This window comes from Tamandua tetradactyla, chromosome 7 (assembly GCF_023851605.1).
Source record: "Tamandua tetradactyla isolate mTamTet1 chromosome 7, mTamTet1.pri, whole genome shotgun sequence".
Classification (NCBI taxonomy): Eukaryota; Metazoa; Chordata; class Mammalia; order Pilosa; family Myrmecophagidae; genus Tamandua; species Tamandua tetradactyla.
Window position 1 is genome coordinate 85,351,423 of NC_135333.1, and position 22,057 is coordinate 85,373,479.

Here is a 22,057-nt window from a genome sequence, read left to right on the forward strand (position 1 = left end):
GAATAGCCTATTTATACTCTTTTAGCCACTGATACCTTGATTTGTTACCTTTCTTTTCCGCATTTTGGTCTGGAAGGCATTACTGATCCGGAAGGCATTACTGATCCCATGGTACCAGGGCCAGGCTCTTCCCTGGGAAAAACATCCCACTCCAACATTGTTTTGAGGAATATAAATTGGTATAACTTTTATGACAATTTGGAAGTATTTATTTAAGTAAAAAAACATATGTTTTGCTCTTTTATTTCTATTAAGAATTTACCCTGTGGTTACTTTGATAAAATATATTTATGAAATATACATATTTCCATGGATACATATAAAATATATATATAAAACTTCACTATAATGCTGCTTTTAATAACAAAAATATATAAGCTCTATTAAAGAATGCAGCAAATTATATTTACTGACATAGGATATGTAAGATATAGCATTTTAAAAAATTAGATATAGAAAAATTTAGTTATGTATAAAACAAAGCAGTTTTATTCTTTTTTGTAAAGATCTCTCTCTGATATATGAAGAATGGGTAATAGATATACATCCTGGTAAATCCATAATTGGCAAATTTTTTAAAAGGAGAAAAGTTGTTCACAAAATTACCTACAGAAGAGTGACTTGGAGTTGGGGGAGACATTTTACTTTTCATAACTTTATGTGCTTTTAAAATATTTTATTGAGGGCATGAGTTATCTATATTTTTAACTAAAGTTAATGGGTTTAGATAGAATTAGTCCTTTAAAATTTTTTTCTTTATACTCCAGAATTTAAAAGAAAACCTCCTGTCATTGAAAAAATAATTGTCACATGATGTTTAACAAAACAAATATTATGTTTGTAACTATCAAAAATTATGATCAACAATACCATACAAACAAGATAAAATGTTTATGAATGGCTAAATAAAAAATACCATATTTTTTATATGGTATAATTGCTCCTTTGTGATGTGATTATGTAAAATATGTATGGGAGAAATACAAGGTAATAAAACTGTGAAGAATTGATCTTTTTTTTTAACATAGGAAGGAAATGGACTTTTTCCCTTTTTGAAATTTTAATATTGGGATATGTCTTCTAGGATAAATCTATAGAGGATGATACTATGAACATTCTTGTGTAGATCATTTTTTCGAACATAGATAGGTATTTACTTTTGTTAGAATATCTAGAGGTCAACTAGCTGAATCATGTCATATATGTGTTTTCAGCTCTAACAGATACTTTGAGTTTTCTAAAAGTGGTTGTGCTAATTTATATCCCTAATAGTAGTGTTTTACTTTCCTAGCTGCTTAAACAAATACCATGCAATGGGTTGGTTTAAACAGTGGAAACTCCAAAACCAAGGCATCAGCAAGTTAATACTTTCTGGGGCTGGCTACCAGTGATCCTTGGTCATTGGCTTTTCTGACACATGGCAATGTATGGTGATGTCTTCTTTCTCCTACAGTTTTGTTGACTTGTGGCTTCTGACTGCTCCCTGTGGCTTCTCTTTCTGTGTCTAATTTCCTTTGCTTGTAAGGACTTCAGCCATATTGGATTAAGGTCCACTGTTACTTAGTTTGGGCATACCTTAACATCTTCAAAGGTCATTTACAAATGGGTCATACCCACAGGACTAGAGTTTGGGACCTGAACATGTTTTGTGGCTGTCTCCAACTAATAGTATATTGTTTTAGTTGAGCTGGATTCTTACCTAAGCTTGGTATTGTGTCATCTGTCTCCATTTTTGTCATTCTGAAAGGCATTAGGATATATTACTGAGTATTTTATTTGCATTCCCCTGATAACTAATGGAGTTGTCCATCTTTATTTGTTGTGTTGGTTATGCGGACGTCTTCTGTTTTGAGGTGGTTGTTCAAGTCTTTGGCTGATTTTTGGCCATTTAACTTTTTTTCATATTATTTGTAGGCTTCTTTATATATTCAAGATTTAAGTCCTTTCTTAGGAAACATATATTGCAAATATTCTCTCCCATTTTATGAGTTGCACATTCATTCTTTTTTTTTTTACATGGGCAGGTACCGAGAATCGAACCTGGGTCCTCTGGCATGGCAGGCAAGCGTTCTTGCCTGTTGAGCCACCATGACCCGCCCTGCATGTTCATTCTTTTTTTAATTTTTTTTATTTATTAATTAAAAAAATTAACAACAAACAAAACATTAAGATATTCCATTCTACATATATAATCAGTAATTCTTAATATCATCACATAGTTGCATATTCATCATTTCTTAGAACATTTGCATCGATTTAGAAAAAGAAATGAGAAGACAACAGAAAAAGAAATAAAATGATAACAGAAAAAAAAGATTATACATACCATACCCCCTACCCCTCGCTTTCATTTATCACTAGCATTTCAAACTAAATTTATTTTAACATTTGTTCCCCCTATTATTTATTTTTATTCCATATGTTCTACTCTTCTGTTGATATGGTAGATAAAAGGAGCATCAGACACAAGGTTTTCACATTCACAGAGTCACATTGTGAAGGCTATATCAGTGTTCAGTCATCATCAAGAAACATGGCTACTGGAACACAGCTCTACATTTTCAGGCAGTTCCCTCCAACCTCTCCACTGCATCTTGAACAACAAGGTGATATCTACTTAACGCGTAAGAATAACCTCCAGGATAACTTCTCGACTCTGTTTGGAATCTCTCAGCCATTGACACTTAGTTTCATTTCGCTCTTCTCCCTTTTGGTGGAGAAGGTTCTTTTAATCCCTTGATGTTAATTCTCAGCTCATTCTAGGGTTTTTCTCAATCCCTTGATGCTGAGTCTCAGCTCATTCCAGGATCTCTGTCTCACGTTGCCAGGAAGGTCCACATCCCTGGGAGTCATGTCCCATGCAGAGAGGGGGAGGGTGGTGAGACTGCTCGTTGTGTTGGCTGGAGAGAGAGGCCACATCTGAGCAACAAAAGAGGCTCTCTTGGGGGTGACTCTTAGGCTTAAATTTTAAGTAGACTTGATCTATCCTTTGTGGAGTTAAGTTTCATATGAACAAACCCCAAGACTGGGGGCTCAGCCTATAGCTTTGGTTATCCACACTGCTTGTGAGAATATCAAGAATTCAACTTGGGGAAGTTGAATTTCTCCCCACTCTCACCATTCCCCGAAGGGGGCTTTGCAAATACTTTTCCACTCACTGATCGAATCACTCTGGGAATCATTTGGGGCATCACTCTGGACAAACCAACAAAATCTCATGTCCTACCTGAGATTCTAAGTACTTACGGCATTCAATCAAGCTATCTACATGAGTTATATTAGGAAATGCACTAGTCAAAATATAAATTTTGTAACCAATAAACTTTTGCTTTAGTCTCACACGTAAGGTGACATTTTAAAATATTAATTACCGTCTATTTTCAGCACCATGCAATTATGACATTCCTTTGTTCTTCCTCATGCAAAAACATTTTTAAAATTTGTACATTGTACATTTCACTATTATACACTCTAGGCATTCCTAGATTGTACCATCTCAATCTTTAACATCGATCTTTCTTTCTGATTTCATTTATGTCCCCAGCCCTCCTCCCTCTATCATTCTCACATGCAGCTTCATTCAGTGTTTTAACATAATTATATTACATTTAGGTAGTATTGTGCTGTCCATTTCTGAGTTTTTGTATCCAGTCCTGTTGCACAGTCTGTATCCCTTCAGCTCCAATTACCCAATATCTTACCCTATTTCTGTCTCCTGATGATCTCTGTTACCAACGAAATATTCCAAGTTTATTCATTAATGTCGGTTCATATCAGTGAGACCATACAGTATTTGTCCTTTAGTTTTTGGCTAGTCTCACTCAGCATAATGTTCTCAAGGTCCATCCATATTGTTACATGCTTCATAAGTTTATTCTGTCTTAAAGATGCATAATATTCCATCGTATGTATAGACCACAGTTTGTTTAGCCATTCGTCTGTTGATGGACATTTTGGCTGTTTCCATCTCTTTGCAATTGTAAATAATGCTGCTATAAACATTGGTGTGCAAGTGTCCATTTGTGTCTTTGCCCTTAAGTCCTCTGAGTACATACCTAGCAGTGGTATTGCTGGGTCATAATGGCAATTCTATATTCAGCTTTTTGAGGAACCGCCAAACTGCCTTCCACAGCGGTTGCACCATTTGACATTCCCACCAACAGTGGATAAGTGTGCCTCTTTCTCCGCATCCTCTCCAGCACTTGTCATTTTCTGTTTTGTTGATAATGGCCATTCTGGTGGGTGTGAGATGATATCTCATTGTGGTTTTGATTTGCATTTCTCTAATGGCCAGGGACATTGAGCATCTCTTCATGTGCCTTTTGGCCATTTGTATTTCCTCTTCTGATAGGTGTCTGTTCAAGTCTTTTTCCCATTTTGTAATTGGGTTGGCTGTCTTTTTGTTGTTGAGTTGGACAATCTCTTTATAAATTCTGGATACTAGACCTTTATCTGATATGTCGTTTCCAAATATTGTCTACCATTGTGTAGGCTGTCTTTCTACTTTCTTGATGAAGTTCTTTGATGCACAAAAGTGTTTAATTTTGAGGAGCTCCCATTTATTTATTTCCTTCTTCAGTGCTCTTGCTTTAGGTTTAAGGTCCATAAAACCGCCTCCAATTGTAAGTTTCATAAGATATCTCCCTACATTTTCCTCTAACTGTTTTATGGTCTTAGACCTAATGTTTAGATCTTTAATCCATTTTGAGTTAACTTTTGTATAGGGTGTGAGATACGGGTCTTCTTTCATTCTTTTGCATATGGATATCCAGTTCTCTAGGCACCATTTATTGAGGAGACTGTTCTGTCCCAGGTGAGTTGGCTTGACTGCCTTATCAAAGATCAAATGTCCATAGATGAGAGGGTCTATATCTGAGCACTCTATTCAATTCCATTGGTCAATATGTCTATCTTTATGCCAATACCATGCTGTTTTGACCACTGTGGCTTCATAATATGCCTTAAAGGGCAGCACGAGACTTCCAGCTTTGTTTTTTTTCCTCAAGATGTTTTTAGCAATTCGGGGCACCCTGCCCTTCCAGATGAATTTGCTTATTGTTTTTTCTATTTCTTAAAAATAAGTTGTTGGGATTTTGATTGGTATTGCATTGAATCTGTAAATCAATTTAGGTAGAATTGACATCTTAACTATGTTTAGTCTTCCAATCCATGAACACGGTATGCCTTTCCATTTATTTAGGTCTTCTGTGATTTCTTTTAGCAATTTTTTGTTGTTTTCTTTGTATAGGTCTTTTGTATCCTTAAATTTATTCATAAATATTTTATTCTTTTGGTTGCAATTATAAATGGAATTCGTTTCTTTATTTCCCACTCAGATTGTTCATTACTACTGTATAGAAACACTACAGATTTTTGAGTGTTGCTCTTATAACCTGCCACTTTGCTGTCTCACTTATTAGCTTTAGTAGTTTTGCTGTAGATTTTTAGGGGTTTTCAACATATAGCATCATATCATCTGCAAACAGTGAGAGTTTTACTTCTTCCTTTCCAATGTTGATGCTTTGTATTTCTTTTTCTTGTCTAATTGTTCTGGCTAGAACTTCCAACACAATGTTGAACAACAGTGGTGATAGTGGACATCTTGTCTTGTTCCGGATCTTAGGGAGATGTGAAAGAGAAAGAGAGAATCTTGAAAGAAGTGACAGAAAAATAATCCATCACATACAAGGGAAGCCCAATAAGACTATGCATAGATTTCTCAGCAGAAACCATGGAGGTGAGAAGACAGCAGCATGATATATTTAAGATACTAAAAGAGAAAAGCTGCCAACCAAGAATTCTATATCCAGTAAAATTATCCTTCAAAAATGAGGGGGAAATTAAACATTTTCAGGCCAAAAAAATCACTGAGAAAATTTATGACCAAGTGACCTGCTCGGCAAGAAATACACAAACTTAGGGAGAAAGTTTTCTTTTTTTTTCCCATTAAGGATGATGTTAGCTGTGGTTTTTTCATATATTCCCTTTATCATGTTGAGGAACTTCCCTTCTATTCCTATCCTTTGAAATGTTTTCTATAAGAAAGAATGTTGAATTTTGTCAGATGCCTTTACTTCATCAATCAAGATATGTGGTTTTTCTGCTTTGATTTGTTGATATATAGTATATTACATTAATTGATTTTCTTATGTTGAACCATCCTTGCATACCTGGGATGAATCCTGCTTGGTCATGGTGTATAATTCTTTTAATGTGCTGCTGAATTTGATTTGCAAGAATTTTGTTGAGGATTTTTGCATCTATATTCATTAGAGAGATTGGTCTGTAATTTTCTTTTCTTGTAGTATCTTTGTCTGACTTTGGTATGAGGGTGATGTTGACTTCATAGAATGAGTTAGGTAGCTTTCCCTCCTCTTCACTTTTTTTGAAGAGTTTGAGCAGGGTTGGTACTAATTCTTTCTTGAATGTTTGGTAGAATTCACATGTGAAGCCATCTGTTCCTGGACTTTTCTTTTTCGGGAGCTTTTTAATGACTAATTCAATTTCTTTACTTGTGATTGGTTTGTTTAAGTCGTCTATTTCTTCTCAAGTCAGTGTTGATTGTTCATTTCATCTACATTGTTTAGTTTATTAGCATAAAATTGTTCGAAGTGTCCTCTCATTACCTCCTTTACTTCTACAGGGTCCATGGTTATGTCTCCTCTTCCATTTCTGATTTTATTTATTTGCATCCTCTCTCTTCTTTTTGTCAAGCTCGCTAAGGTTTCATTGATTTTACTGATTTTTTTCATAGACCCAACTTCTGGTTTTGATTTTTTTCAATTGTTTTCATGTTCTCAGTTTTATTTATTTCTGCTATAATCTTTGTTATTTCTTTCCTTTTGCTTACTTTGGGTTAGTTTGTTCTTTCTTTAGTTCTTCCAAGTGGACAGTTAATTCCTCCATTTTTGCTCTTTTTTCTGTCTTAATATAGGCATTAAGGGCAATAAATATCCTTTTTAGCACTGCCTTTGTTGCATCCCATCAATTTTGATGTGTTGTGTTTTCATTTTCATTTGCCTCAAGATATTTACTGATTTGTCTTCTAATTTCTTCTTTGACCCACTGGTTGTTAAAGAGTGTATTGTTGAGCCTGCATTTATTTGTGAATTTTCTAACCCTCTGCCTATTATTGATTTCCAACTTCATTCCTTTATGATCTGAGAAACTGTTTTGTATTATTTCCATCTTTTAAAATTTATTGAGACTTGCTTTGTGACCTAGCACATAGTCTGCCCTTTAGAATGAACCATGAGCACTTGAGAAAAAGGTGTATCTTGCTGTTGTGGGGTGTAATCTTATATAAATGTCTGTTAAGTCTAGCTCATTTATTATTTAAATTTTCTGTTTCTTTATTGGTCCTCTGCTTAGATATTCTGTCCATTGATGACAGTGGGGAATTAAAGTCTTCAACTATTGTGGTAGATGTGTCTATTTCTCTGTTCAGTGTTTGCCTCGTGTATTTTGGAACACTGGCTTGGTGCATAAATATTAATGATTGTTAGTCTTTTTTTTTGAATTGTTCCTTTTATTAATACATGTGTCCTTCTTTATTTCTTTTGTTTTACATTAGAGTAATATCTACTTTGTTGGATATTAGTATAGCTGCTCCTGCTCTTTTCTGATTGTTGTTTACATGAAATATCTTTTCCCAACCTTTCATTTTCACCCTATGTTTATTCTTCATCTAAAATGTGTGTCCTGTAAGACAGCATATAGATGAGTCTTGTGTTTTAATCCATTTTGCCAGTCTGTGTCTTTTGATTGGGAAGTTTAATGTGTTAACATTTAGTGTTATTACTGTAAGAGCCATACTTTCTTCTTCCATTTTGCCTTTTGGATTTTATATGTCCTATCTAATTTTTCTTCTTTTTACCTTTACTGATAGTCTTCATTGCTACAATTTTCACCACATCTCACTCCCCTTTCTTTTCCTATCTGTCTCTAGTGCTCCTTTTAGTATTTCTTGCCGAGCAGGTCACTTGGTCATAAATTTTCTCAGTGATTTTTTTGGCCTGAAAATGTTTAATTTCCCCCTCATTTTTGAAGGATAATTTTACTGGATATAGAATTCTTGGTTGGCAGTTTTTCTCTTTTAGTATCTTAAATATATCATGCTGCTGTCTTCTCACCTCCATGGTTTCTGCTGAGAAATCTATGCATAGTCTTATTGGGCTTCCCTTGTATGTGATGGATTATTTTTCTGTCACTTCTTTCAAGATTCTCTCTTTCTCTTTCACATCTGACATTGTGATTAGTAAGTGTCTTGGAGTACATGTATTTGGATCTGTTCTGTTTGGGTTATGCTGCCCAAACATACCCCAAATTTTAAGCATAATTTTAAGTCTTTCATAAGAGTTGGAAAGTTTTCAGTGATAATTTCCTCCATTAGCTTTTCTCCTCCTTTTCCCTTCTCTTCTCTTTCTGGGACACTCACAACATATATATTTGTGTACTTCATGTTGTCATTCAATTCCCTAAGTCCTTGGTCATATTTTTCCATTCTTTTCCCTAGATTTTCTTTTGCTTGTCGAATTTTAGATGTACTATCCTCCAGTTCACTAATCCTGTCTTTTGTCTCTTGAAATCTAACATTGTAGCTTTCCATTGTTTTTTCATCTCTTCTACTGTGCCCCTCATTCCCATAAGTTTTGTGATTTGTTTTTTCAGAGTTTTGATTTTTTCTTTTTGTTCATCCTTGCCTTCTTTATATCCTTCCTCAATTCATTGATTTGATTTTTGAAAAGGTTTTCCATGTCTGTTTGAACATTCTGGATTGTTTCAACTACTGTATCTCATTTGAATTGTTGGTTTGTTCCTTTGACTGGGCCATATCTTCAGTTTTCCTAGCATGATTTGTTATGTTTTGCTGGTATCTAGGCATTTAATTTCCTTAATTAGTTTATTCTGGAATTGTTTTCACTTTTTTCCCTTGGATTTTCTTGTTGGATGACTTTGTTTTCTGTCCTTTGCCATTCAGTTCAGCTTATTCTAGACCTTTAGCTTAGGTTTTATTTAACAGATCAGAATTTTTCAGTTCTTGTTTTCTTGTTTCTTGCTCTGCTTCTGATGCCTTTTTTCCCCCATTAAGAAGGTCTATGTAGGTATTGTAGACCCTGGTCAGATTTTCCCTGACCACACTGGCCTCCTCTCAAGAGAAAAGAGTCACCTGTATCAATTTTCCCTGAGGTTGAGACCCAACAGGTTGAAAGACTTTCCTATGAAGCCTTTGGACTCTGTGTTTTTGCTATCCTGCCCAGTATGTGGTGCTTTTCTGCCTGCGGGTCCCTGAGCATAAGGTGATGTGGTACCTTTAACTTCAGCAGACTCTCCCTGCTCTGGGCATGGTTGAGACAGAGGAGAGGTTGTAGGCTAGCTTTAATCCCTTCAGTTTTCCAGACTCTGGGGCCTGAATTCCTTGAGGGAGGGATTCCACCTGAGCTGGGGCTCACCCCTGTCCTGGGGAAGGCACAGCCTACAGACTCTCAAACATGCTTAATTCTGCCCATGCTTGGGGCATTTGGAGCCTGACAAGCCCTGCAGCTTTATCTAAAGAGCAGTCTAGTGTAGAAACACAGCCACAAAAAAGAAAAGAAAAAAATCTTTTTCAGAATAGGCCCCCTCTTCCTTGGGTTTGCCAATCAAGAGCTTAAGTTGGTACAGTGCTCTGTGTATCTCCAGGTCCTTTGTGTCCCCTCTTTCCTTCAGGGCTCAGACCCTCTCATGTATTTTGTGCTGTGCGATCCAAAACAACCTCTTTTTTTCTTCTTTTCCTGTCAGCCCTACCTCCCTCTTCACGGGGGTAAAAACCAGCAACCTCAGCTTTTACTCAAGGTTTAGCTGAGCTGATGGCCTATTTTTAGTAGTAAGAATTTGTTAATTAATTCTGCAATTGGAGTTTGGTTGCATTCAGCCCCTGCTGCTTTCCTTTGCCTTCTGGGAAGCAGCCTGTAGGGGAGGGACACCAGCTGCCGTGGCTTGGAGAACTCATGGTTCTGGGTGAGTTTGCGCAGGTGGTCCTGCTTGTCCGGACTGGGGTATGCTGTTTGTCCAGTCACTGATGTGGCCCTAGCAGTTGTTCTGTACTGTTCCTGGATATTTACTAGCTGCTCTGGAGGATGAACTAAATCTGACACCTCACTAAGCTGCCGTCTTGGTTCTCACTTTATCTTCTTGGTGGACCAATAATTAATTTATTATTAGAAAATGTCCCTCTTTATATCTGATACTGTTTCTTAAGGTCTATTTGCCTAATATCATATGGCTACCTCAGTTACTTTTGCATGTCTTTTGGAAGTAGCGTTTAGTTGTTGACTTCCAAAATTTTCTTAGGATTTGGATTGAATTATTCACTTCATTTACTTTGTGTAATTACTTATATTGTTGAGCTTTTGTTCTTTATCATTTTCACTATTTGTTTGTTCAGTTGACCCACCTACTTTATATTCTTATTTACATATTTATTCAGCCTTTTTTCAATGTTGTCCAAGTCTCAGAGGAGCTCACAGTTTAATATGAAATGTCAAATATAATTAAGCAATTACAAACACTTTCTTTTTTACATTTATCATCACAATCAACTTTTTTTCATGAACAACAATATATATACAAAAAAGCAATAAATTTCAATGCGCACTGCAACAATTAGTTGTAGAACAGATTTCAGAGTTTGATATGGGTTATAGTTCCATAATTTTAGGTTTTTACTACCAGCTGCTCTAACACAAGAAATATAATGATTCAGCAATCACTCCTTTGTTAAATTCTACCTTCGCTATATAACTCCACTGTCTTTTGATCTTTTTCCCACTCTTTAGGGATATTTGGGCTATGCCCATTCTAACTTTTTCATGTTGGAAGGGCCTCGTCAAATGTACCATAGGTTCATTCATGACATTGCATGCCTCACAACTTTGTTCCTTTTTTGTAGGAGCACAATATTTGATCATATGTATACATTTACCGTTCGCCATTCTACTTCTCAGTGAGAATGTCCTTGAACTACCTCCATCCATTTGGCATCGTGTATATTGTCCAAAGTCACCAGTCCATTAACACTTTCAATTTTAGATAATTTCATTTTTCCCAAGAGAAACACACCCTCACCAAAGAGAAAATCCAAGCTTCCCCTTAATTATTGTCCCTACCCCCATTATTTATCCTTGGTATTGCTGTATTAAAGTTGATGTTTTCCTGTTAAACATAGGCCGTATCATGTGATAGCAGTTCCCCTCACACCCCCAAATTATACATTCTTTGTCCAAGATTTATACCTTTGAAGTAATTCATGCAAGAACTTATTTTTATTTGTAGTGTTAATTGGTGAGACACATGGGTCTATACAACTCCTTTCAATCATGTGCACCCTCAATATAATAATATTACTTATAGACTCACTAGTGAACTGCCTTCACTTCTATCTATTCCCTTACATTTAAGTTCAACCTCATTAGCGAACTGTTCACCCATCTCTAGCTTCTGTGTATCTGTAGGTCTCTTATATTCTGTATTATAAGCCTCTGAGTTTACTGTTACTATGGTCATAAAAGTATAATCATAGCAGTATCTATCCTTTTGTGTCTGGCTTATTTCATTCAGCATTATGTCTTGAAGCTTTGTCTATCTTGTCATGTGCTTCAGGATATCATTTTTTTTTACTGCTGCATTGTGGGTATGTACAACATTTTGTTAATCCACTCGACTGTTTATGGGCATTTGGATTGTTTCCATCTTTTGGCGAATGTGAATAATGCTACTATGAATGTCAGTGTGCAGATGTCTGTTTGTGTCACTGCTTTCAGCTCTTCTGGGTATTTCTTGTAAGGCAGGTCTCTTGTTAACAAACTTCTGTCAGCTTCTTAAGCTTAAACCTTCCCTCATTTTAAAAAAATGCATTTTTATTGAGATATATTCATATAATACAGTGCCTTCAAAGTATATAATTAGTGGCTCACAGTATCATCACATAGTTGTGCATTTATTACCACAATTTTAGAACAGTTTTGTTACTCCAAAAATAAAAATATAAAAGAAAACCCCAAACATCCTGTACTCCTTATCCTCGTCTGTTGTTGACCCCTACTATTTCTTTTTGGGTGGCTTTCTTGTTAACAAACTCTCTCAATTTCTGTTTATCTGTGAATATTTTAAACTCCCCCCCCCCTTTTTTTTTATTTTTATAGCACAGTTTTGCCAGATGGAGAATTCTTGGTTGGCAGTTTTTCTTTCAGTATCTTGAATACATCATACCACTGCCTTCTTGCTTCCATGATTTCCATTGAGAAATCGGGGCTTAGTCTTATTGGACATCCCTTGTGTGTAATGAATTGCTTTTTCTTGCTGCTTTCAGAATTCTCTGTTTTTGGCATTTGACATTCTAATTAATGTGTTTCTTGGAAAAGGTCTATTCAGATTTATTCTGCTTCGTGTATGTTGTTCTTCTTGGACCTAGATATCAATGCCTTTCATAAGAGTTGGGAAGTTCTTCGTCATTATTTCCTCAAATATTCCTTCTGTCCCCTTTCCCTTCTCTTCTTTTGCAACACCCATGATACAAATATTCTTGCACTTCATATTGCCAATCTGTTCCCAGAGACACTGCTCAATTTTTCCCATTCTTTTCTCTGTCTATTCTTGTGTGTGTTTGAATTTGTGTGCTCTGTTCTCTAGTTTGCAGAGCCATCCTTCTGATTGTTCAGATCTGCTCTTGAATGCTTCTAGTATATTTTTAATTTCTTCTGTTGTACCTTTCATTCTCATAAGATCTTTGCATTCTTTCAAATTCTTTATGCTTACTCAGTGTGTTATCCTTTAGCCATCTCATTGAATTTGATTTAGGAGATTTGTTTAAATGTCTTTGATTAGTTGTTACAGATTCTATTTCTCCTCCAACTTTTTTAATTTACCCCCCTTTGGCTGGGTCTTATCTTCCTGTTTCTTAATATTGCTTATTACCTTTTGTGAATGTCTGGGCATCAGATTACCTTTGTGAGTTTCCTCTGAAGGTCAGAATATCTCTCTTGTCAGAGCTTTTCTTGATTGGATTTGTGTTAATACTCTTCTTTGACACTTGGTTTGTCAGAATTACTGAATCAGGGATGGGACAGGAACCTAGGAAGAGGGTACCACACCAGCCTCACAGGACCCCAGGGAGAAAGGCAGGTAAAAATGCCTAAAATCCTTTAATTACAGCCCCCAAGTACACTTTTCTAGCCTGCTCAGCCTATGGGCCTCTTCACCCAAAAGCCTTTTAGTTTGTCAGGTGTGCTTTCTGCACCTGCCAGCAGGTGGCATTCTTTGGCAACCTGTTCCTCTCAGGCCTCAGAAGGCAGGCTCTTAACTCCTTGCCAACTTCAGACCAAGGTGTAGCTGGGCCTCGCAAGGCCGGGCCTTGCAGGGTGAAACTGCTTGTGGTCCTAAGACTCTGAATTCACCAGCTAAAAGATGACACAGTGCTAGACTATCTGTTGCTCAACTTTTGGGGAAGTGGACCTCCGCTGCCTCTTTAGTTTGGAGCTGCTACCTGCCAGAGACTGGAGAACCAGATGCTTTCTGCCCTGAGAGTGGGAAATGGGCATCAGAAGCTGAGGTTGAGGGGGATTTATTTATGATCTCTCACTGTAGTGTCTCTTTCTCTTCATTCTGTACTTTCCTAGGTGCTACAGAGCTTTCTCCTTCGATTTCCAGAGCCCCAGTCCACAACTTCTCCCTGACCCCTAACTTTTTTACGGAGAGAAGTGAGCTCAGCCTCTCCCTAATCTTGGATCTCCTGTTTAGCTTTTTGAAAATATGGAACACTGTTTTAAAGTCCTAGTTTACTACTTAGAACGTTTGTGTCAGTTCTGGGATGCTTTCAATTAATAGATTTTTCTCTTCATTTTGAGTTTTATTTTCTTGCTTATTTGCATGCTTGGTAATCTTTAATTGAATTCCAGGCTGTATGACTTTTTACCTTGTTGAGCACTTAATATAAATCCTGTCCTTGTGACTTTTCCTTAGCTGGAAGTAAAAGTGGCCCATTAAATGATTTAGGTCAGTGATTTTTCGATCTTTTCTGTGGAGTTGGAATCCTTTGTTTAAATAAAATCACATTGGAGTTCATTATGTAAATTAGTTGAGAGCATGATGTTGGTGATTTCGTGTGTGTGCACATGCCTTAAAGTGTGTGTGGGAGGTAGCGGTGCCTTACCCATTTGGCTTCCTATTCCTTATCATTCAGGGCTTCATTCAGAGCCCAGTTTGAAAATAACTACTATAGGAATTATAAATAGATAAATGTCCAGGTTGGCAGTGGTTCCATTTACACCAACATTCTCTTTAAGCACTCCAGGACTTATCCATCATTCTCAGTTCCTCCAAAATCTTCCCCTTATCCATCCAAAAAACTGGTCCAACCTGAGTGGTATTTGGAAATTGCAGCAGCACCCCACTTCTCCGGTACCAAATCTGTTCTAGTTTGCTAACTGCTGGAATGCAACATGCCAGAGATGGATTGGATTTCAATAAAAGGGGATTTATTCAGTTAATGTGTAGTTCTTCAGGGGAAAGGCTGCTAACTTTCAGCTGAGGTTCTTACAGGGAGGCACAGGGCAATCTCTGCTGGCCTTCTCTCCAGGCCTCTGGGTTCCAACAACTTTCCCTGGGGTGATTCCTTTCTGCATCATCAAAGGCCTGGGCTGAGCTGCAAGTGCTGAGATGAGCTATGCTGAGCTGCTTAGGCTGTGCTACATTGAGCTCTCTCATTTAAGCAACAGCCAATTAAATTAAACATCATTCATTGCAGCAGGCATGCCTCCCAGCCAACTGCAGATGTAATCAGCAACAAATGAGGTTCCCATGCCATTGGCTCATGTCCACAGCAATAGAAGGGCACCTTCACCTAGCCAAGTTGACACCTGAACCTAACTACCACAATTAATGTACCTATGCATGGTCCCCCAAAATACATGAGGCAAACACTGGCGAAACTGAAGGAGGAAATAGGCATTTCTACAATAATAGTTGGAGACTTCAGTATACCACTCTCATCAACAGATAGACCAGCTAGATGGAAGATCAGTAAGGAAACAGAGGACTTGAATTATGTGGTAAATGAACTGGACCTAACAGACATATATTGAACATTATGCTCCCAAATAGCAGAATATGCATTCTTCTCAAGTGCTTATTATTCCTCGCGATAGACCACATGATGAAAAGATTGATATCATATACAGCATATTCTGTAAGCCTAATGGAATGAAGTTGTAAATCAGTAACAGGCAGAGAACTGGAAAATCTGCAAATATATGGAAATTAAGTAACACACTTTTAAATAAACAGTGGGTCAAAGAAATTACAAAGGGAAATCAGTAAGTATCTTGAGATATGTACAGAACATTGCACCCCAGGACTGCAGGATATTCATTCTTAAAGTGTATATAGATATTCAGCAGGATACATGATATGTAGTGTTGCAGAATAATTCTCAATACGTTTAGAAAGCTTGAAATAACACAAAATATCCTCTCTGATGATAATGCAGTGAAGCTGGAAATGATTAACAGGTGAAGAAAATCTGCAAATCTAAGTTAGATAGCACTCTCTAGAAACAAAAAACATCAAAGCTGGTGAAATGAGGTAAAGGTAGTGCTATAAGTGAGATTTATAGCACTAAATTCTTACATTAAAAAAGAAGGAAGAGCTAAAATCAAAGACTTAACTGCACACTTGGCAGAACAACAAACTAATCCCAAAGCAAGCAGGAGGAAAGAAATAACAAAGTCTAGAAGAGAAATAAATGAAATTGAGAATAAAAAAACCCAGCAGAATTAAAAACCAAAAACTAGTTCTTTCAAAAGATCAATACAATTGGCAAACCCTTAGTTTGATAAAGAAGAAACAAGATGCAAATAAATAAAATTAGAAATGAGAAGGGAACATTACTACTGACCCTGCAGAAATAAAAAGGAGCATAAGAGAATACTATCGGCAACTGTATGCCAACAAATAAGATAGCCTACATTTAATGGACAGATTCCTAGAAACACATGTGAACAGCCTATACTGACTTGATGTTCTAGTTTGCTAGCTGCTGGAATGCAATATACCAAAACCAGAATGGCTTTTATAATGGGGAGTTTTATAAATTGCTAGTTTACAGTTCTAAGGCCAAGGAAATGTCCCAATTAAAACAAGTCTATAGAAATGTCCAATCTAAGGCATCCAGGGAAAGATACCTTGATTCAAGAAGGCCAATGACGTTCAAAGTTTCTCTCAAGTGGAAAGGCACATGGCAAACACAGTTAGGGTTTCTCTCTCATCTGGAAAGGCATGTGGTGAACACGTTGTCATCTGCTAACTTTCTCTCCTGACTTCCTGTTTCATGAAGCTCCCCGAGAGGTATTTTCCTTCTTCATCTGCAAAGGTCACTAGCTGGTAGACTTTCTGCTTCTCATGGCTATGTTATTCTCTGCTCTCTCAGAAATCTCTCTTATTCTCCAAAATGTTTCCTCTTTTATAGGATTCCAGTAAACTAATCAAGACCCACCCAAATGAGTGGAGACACACCTCCACCTAATCCAGTTTAACAACCACTCTTAATTAAATCACATCTCCAGGGAGATGATCTAATTACAGTTTCAAACATACAGTACTGAATAGGGATTAGAAGTAATGGCTGTGTTTACAGAATGCAACTAGGATTAAAACATGGCTTTTCTAGGGTACATACATCATTTCAAACCAGCACACTTGAGAACAAATTGAAGACCTGAACAGACCAATTACAAGTAAAGGGATTGAATCAGCCATCAAAATCCTCCCAACAAGAAAATGACCAGGACCAGATGGCTTCACAGGTGAATTCTACCAGTCATTCCAAGAATTAAAACCAGTCCTGCTCAGATTCTTCCAAAATAATAAACAGGAAGGAACACTGCCTAATTCATTCTGTGAGGCTGACATCACCCTAATGCCAGTCAGATGAAGATACTACAGGAAAAGAAAATTACAGATCAATTTCTCCTATGAATAAATACTCATCAAAGTACTTAACAGACTCCAACAGTATAGAAGTATTAGACACCATAACCAAGTGCATTTTATTCAAAGTGTGCAAGGATGGTTCCACATAAAATCAATTAATATAACATATCATGTTAACACAATGAAGGGAAAAAAAAGGCATGATCATCTCAATTGTCACAAGAGAGGCACATATGAAGAGCCCACAGTTAACATGCTCAATGGTGAATGGTTCCCTTTAAGATCTGGAACAAGGATGCCTATTGTCATCACTGTTATTAAACACTGTGTTTGAAGTTCTGGCCAGAGCAGTTAGGTAAGGGGAAAAAAGCATTCGGATTGGAAAGGAAGAAGTAAAACTTATACTGTTTGTGGAGGACCTGATCCTATTTTCAGAAAGTCCTGAAAAATTGGCAACAACACTACTAGAGCTAATAAAATAATTCAGCAAATTGGCTGGGTACAAGATCAACGTACAAAAATAAATCAGTAGTGTTCCTTATACACTAGTAATGAGCAAACTGAAGAGGAATTCAAGAAAAAAAAATTCCATTTATTATAGCAACTAAAAGAATCAAATATCTAGGACTTTATTTAACCAAATATGTTAAGGACCTGTACATAGAAGACTACAATACATTGCTAAAAGAAATCAAAGAAGACCGTAATAAGTGGAAGGACATTATTATTAGATTGGAAGACTACACACATTAAGATTGAATTCTACCCAAAATGATTTACAGTTTCCACACAATCCCAATAAAAATTCTGACAGCCTCCTTTGCAATAAAGGAAATCCAAATTATCAAATTTATTTGGAAGGCTAAGGGGCCCCAAATAGCCAAAAACATCTTGACAAAGGAGAATGAAGTTGGACAACTCACGCTTCCTGACGTTAATGTATATTTCCAAGCTACAGCTGTCAAAACAGTATGCTGCTGGCACAGGGATAAATGTATCAACCAATGGAATAAAATTGAGAATTCATAAATAGAGTCTCACAGCTCAGGTCAATTTATTATTATTATTATTATTTTGTCATGGGCAGGCTCTGGGAATCGAACCCGGGTCTCCAGCTCAACAGGCAATAATTCTTGCCACTGAGCCACCATTGCACTGCCTTCAATTCATTTTTTAAAAGTCTGCAAAGGCCATTCAATTTGGAAAGAACAGCTTCTTCAATAGATGGTGATTGAGAATTGGATATCCATACATAAAAGAATGAAGAAGCACCCCTTCTTCTTATTGAATTCCCTATCTCATACCATATATATAAAAATTATATTATTATTTTTTAATTTATTACATTAAATTCCCTATCTCATACCATATATATAAAAATTATGTTATTAAATTTTATTAGTAAATAAAACATTAAATTCCCTATCTCATGCCATATATAAAAAATTACATTATTAAATTTTATTAGTAAATAAACATTAAATTCCCTATCTCATACCATATATATAAAAATTAACTCAAAATGAATCAAAGACCTAAATATGACAATGGTAGTATAAAGTTCCTAGAAGAAATATGGGGAAGCATCTTCAGAATCATGCCTTAGGCAATGGTTTCTTAGATTTTACACTTAAACCACAACAGCAAAAGACAGATAGATGACATCTCTTCAAAATTGAAAACTTTTGTTCATCAGAGGACTTTGTGATGAAAAGGAAAAGACAACCTACTCAGTGGGAGAAAATATTTGGAAATCACATTTTTGCTAAGGGTTTAATATCCTGAATACATAAAGAAATCCTACAACTGAACAATAAGAAGACAAAAACCTGTATTATTTGCTAAGGTGTCGGAGTACAATATACCACAAGTAGAATGGCTTTTAAAAAGGGAATTTAATATGTTACAAGTTTACAGTTCTAGTGCCAAGAAAATGTCCAAACCAAGGCACCAACAAGAGTTTACCTTCACTTAAGAAAGGCTGATACCATCTGGAACATCTCTGCCAGCTGGGAAGGCATGTGGCTGGCATCTGTTGGTGCCTCGCTCCTGGGCCCTGTTGCTTTTGACCTCTGCTTACTGTGGGTTTTCCTCTCTTGGCATCTTTGAGCCTTCACTCAGCTCCTCTTGGATACAGTTTTGGGTTAGCATCTCATGGGAAGGCACATGGTGACATCTGTTGGGCTCTGCATCTCCAAACATCTGGGTCTCGTGTTGCCTTTGTCAGCTCTGAAGCGGCTGTTCTCCAAATATCTGCATCAACTCTGAGTCAGCTCTGAGCATTCTCCAAAATGTTTCCTCTTTTAAAGGACTCCAGTAAACTAATCAAGACCCACCCTGAATGGGTAGGGTCACACCGCCATCTAATCAAAAGGCCACACCCATAGTTGCACACTTCATCTCCATGGAGATAATCTCATCAAAAGTTTCTACCCTACAGTGGTGAATCTAATCACCTATCTTCAGCTTCATCATTCTTTTAATTTGCTTTGAATACAGCCATCAAGCGAATCATATACTCTGTTATATCTTGCAGTTCTCTAATAGCAGTGCCAGAGAATGCTTCATTGATGCTTGCTAGTTTTGTCATGCAAGTTAAAGAAAATTATGATAATTTTATAACATATTCAATATAGAGAAAATGGAATGAATATTGTTATACCCATTTCCAAAAACCATTTGCTTCATTGTTTTTTTTCATCCCTTTTCTCTGAAGTATTTTTTTTTTAAACCAGGCCTGTGTTTAAAAATATTTATTCTGATAAATTATATTGATTTGTTTATGCTGCCAGAATGCAATATACCAGAAATGGAACAGCTTTTAAAAAGGGAATTTATTACATTACAAGTTCTACAATTCTAAGGCCATAAAAATGTCCAAACTAAGGCATGCAGAGAAAATTACCTTGACTCAAGAAAGGCCGAGGGGTCCAGAACACTTTTTTTTTTTTTTTTTTTTGTCAGCTTTCTGTTGTCAGCTGGGAGGGCACATGGCTGGCATCTGAAGGGTCTTTGGCTTCTGGACATGTCTGGCAGCTGGGAAGTCATGTGGCTGTCATCTGCTAGCTTTCTTTCTTAGGCTTCTTGTTTTGAAAGTCTTCTCCCAGGGATATTTTCCTTCTGCATCTCCAAAGATCTCTTGTGTGTGTCAGCTCTGAAGCTTTCTCCAAAACGGTGCCCTCTTAAAGGACTCCAGTAAGCAACCGCACCTTGAATGGGTGGAGACACATATAGATGGAAATTACCATCAGCAGGTCCCACCCACAATTGGGTAGGTCATGTCTCCATGGAAACAACTTAGTCAAAAAGAGCCTACCATACAATATTAAATCAGGATTAAAGAACATGGCTTCTCTGAGGTACACAACAATTTCACACCAGCACAAACATATATATATAATTTTAAATTTCACATCTTACCATTTTAAATATACAATTTAATGTTGTACCACCCTCAGAAATTTTCTATCACCTCAAATAGAAATGCTGTAATAAAATTAACTTCTCATTCACCACCTCCATTTGGCTCCTGGTAACCTGTATTCTAATTTCTGGTGTAGTAAATTTGCATGTTCCATTTATTTCACATAAGTGAGATCACATAATATTTGTCCCTTTTTGTCCGGCTTTATCACTCAACATGATATCTTCAAAAGTTCATCCATGTAGTGGCATGTGTTAGAACTTCTTCATTCCTTTGGTGGAAGGACTGAATCCTGGGAGCTTCTTTCTCCGCTGTCTTCCCACAGTTCTCTCTCCCTTAAATCCATTTTATTTGCTAATTTTCAGAGTAATGATAATTCCCTAGTTAATATTAAGCAATAAAAAAATTTAAGAGACTGTTGGGTTAGAGTTTGTTAAAAGGTGAGTTTAATTCTTTTTTAAACCAGGTGATATGAGGTAAACCAGAAGGTAAATTTAGATTCCATTACTGTTTACTTAGTATTTAAAAGCTGTTAATATTTAAACTAAAGATTAGAAGTAAGTAGGACCTAAATTCACTAACTTGGTTGTGCATATTTTAGGGATTAAAGTTTAATGGAATATAATTACTCATAAAACCTAATGTAGGTAGTGCTAACTTGAGAATCTTTGAGTGACATTCCTAACTAAATTGAAAGCTTTTTACTTTTTAAGGTGTGAAAAGAGAATTCACCTAGAAAGAATGAGGATATATGACATTTATTTGGATTTATGCTACTTTTCAAAGATTATAGTATAAATATTATTTTCACATAGATTTTGTCTTAATCCAATATGTTTTATTTTATGATTTCATTTTGAATTATTTTGCTGTCTTGTGTTAAAACTTAAATACATATTTAGTTACATTTATTAAAATTTTACTATGGGCCAGGCATTGTTCTAAATGCTTTTATGTAAATTAAATTGCTCATCTTCACAATAGTACTAAAATATATTCTAAAGTACTAATTATAATTGGGTAAATAGAAGAGTTCTAGTGTCAAATCATAAAAGAAAATAAAAATTACAATTTGTGAATAGATTTAGAGAAGTTAGTTTGTTAATTACCTGTTTGCGTTTTAAAATACATCTTCTATGCTCAGATACAAGAAAGTATTGAAGTATTTGATGTAAATATCATGAAATTTCCAAAAGTCCCATTTAGAAATCACCATAAAAGTGTCTAACTTTCCTCTTTATCTTCCTCTAATTTAAATTGTGCTTCCTTTTTTAGTAGTAGCGTTGAAGTTTAAACTATTATGAACTCAATACCTAACACAATGGCTAATGCATTATTTAAATGATTATTATCTATGATTATTATTTTAAAGATTATTTAATGAATCTTTAAAATTAACATTAAAATTTTTTTATTGGAAATTTATAGTGTAAATTACTGTAGGTTATATTTGCATAGTAAACTTCTTGGTCATTATTAAACAACCTTTATATGAAATATACCATACTTGTAAGAGAGCAGTGTTCCTGTTCTTGGAGACTTCCAATCTATTGATATAGGAAAGTGTGTGTGTATGTGTATTGCTGTGATCACAATACAAGGTAGACAGATGCAATAGGTATCAAAAAATTGAATAGAAATATGTTATCTCTGATTCTTCAAAAATCT

General features: G+C 36.1%; 1 protein-coding gene across 1 annotated transcript in view; it reads left to right on the forward strand.

The window, feature by feature from the left end:
- ETNK1 (ethanolamine kinase 1) overlaps nucleotides 1-22,057 on the forward strand; it is a 70,516-nt gene that overhangs the window by 9,024 nt on the left and 39,435 nt on the right. The window lies entirely within an intron of this gene.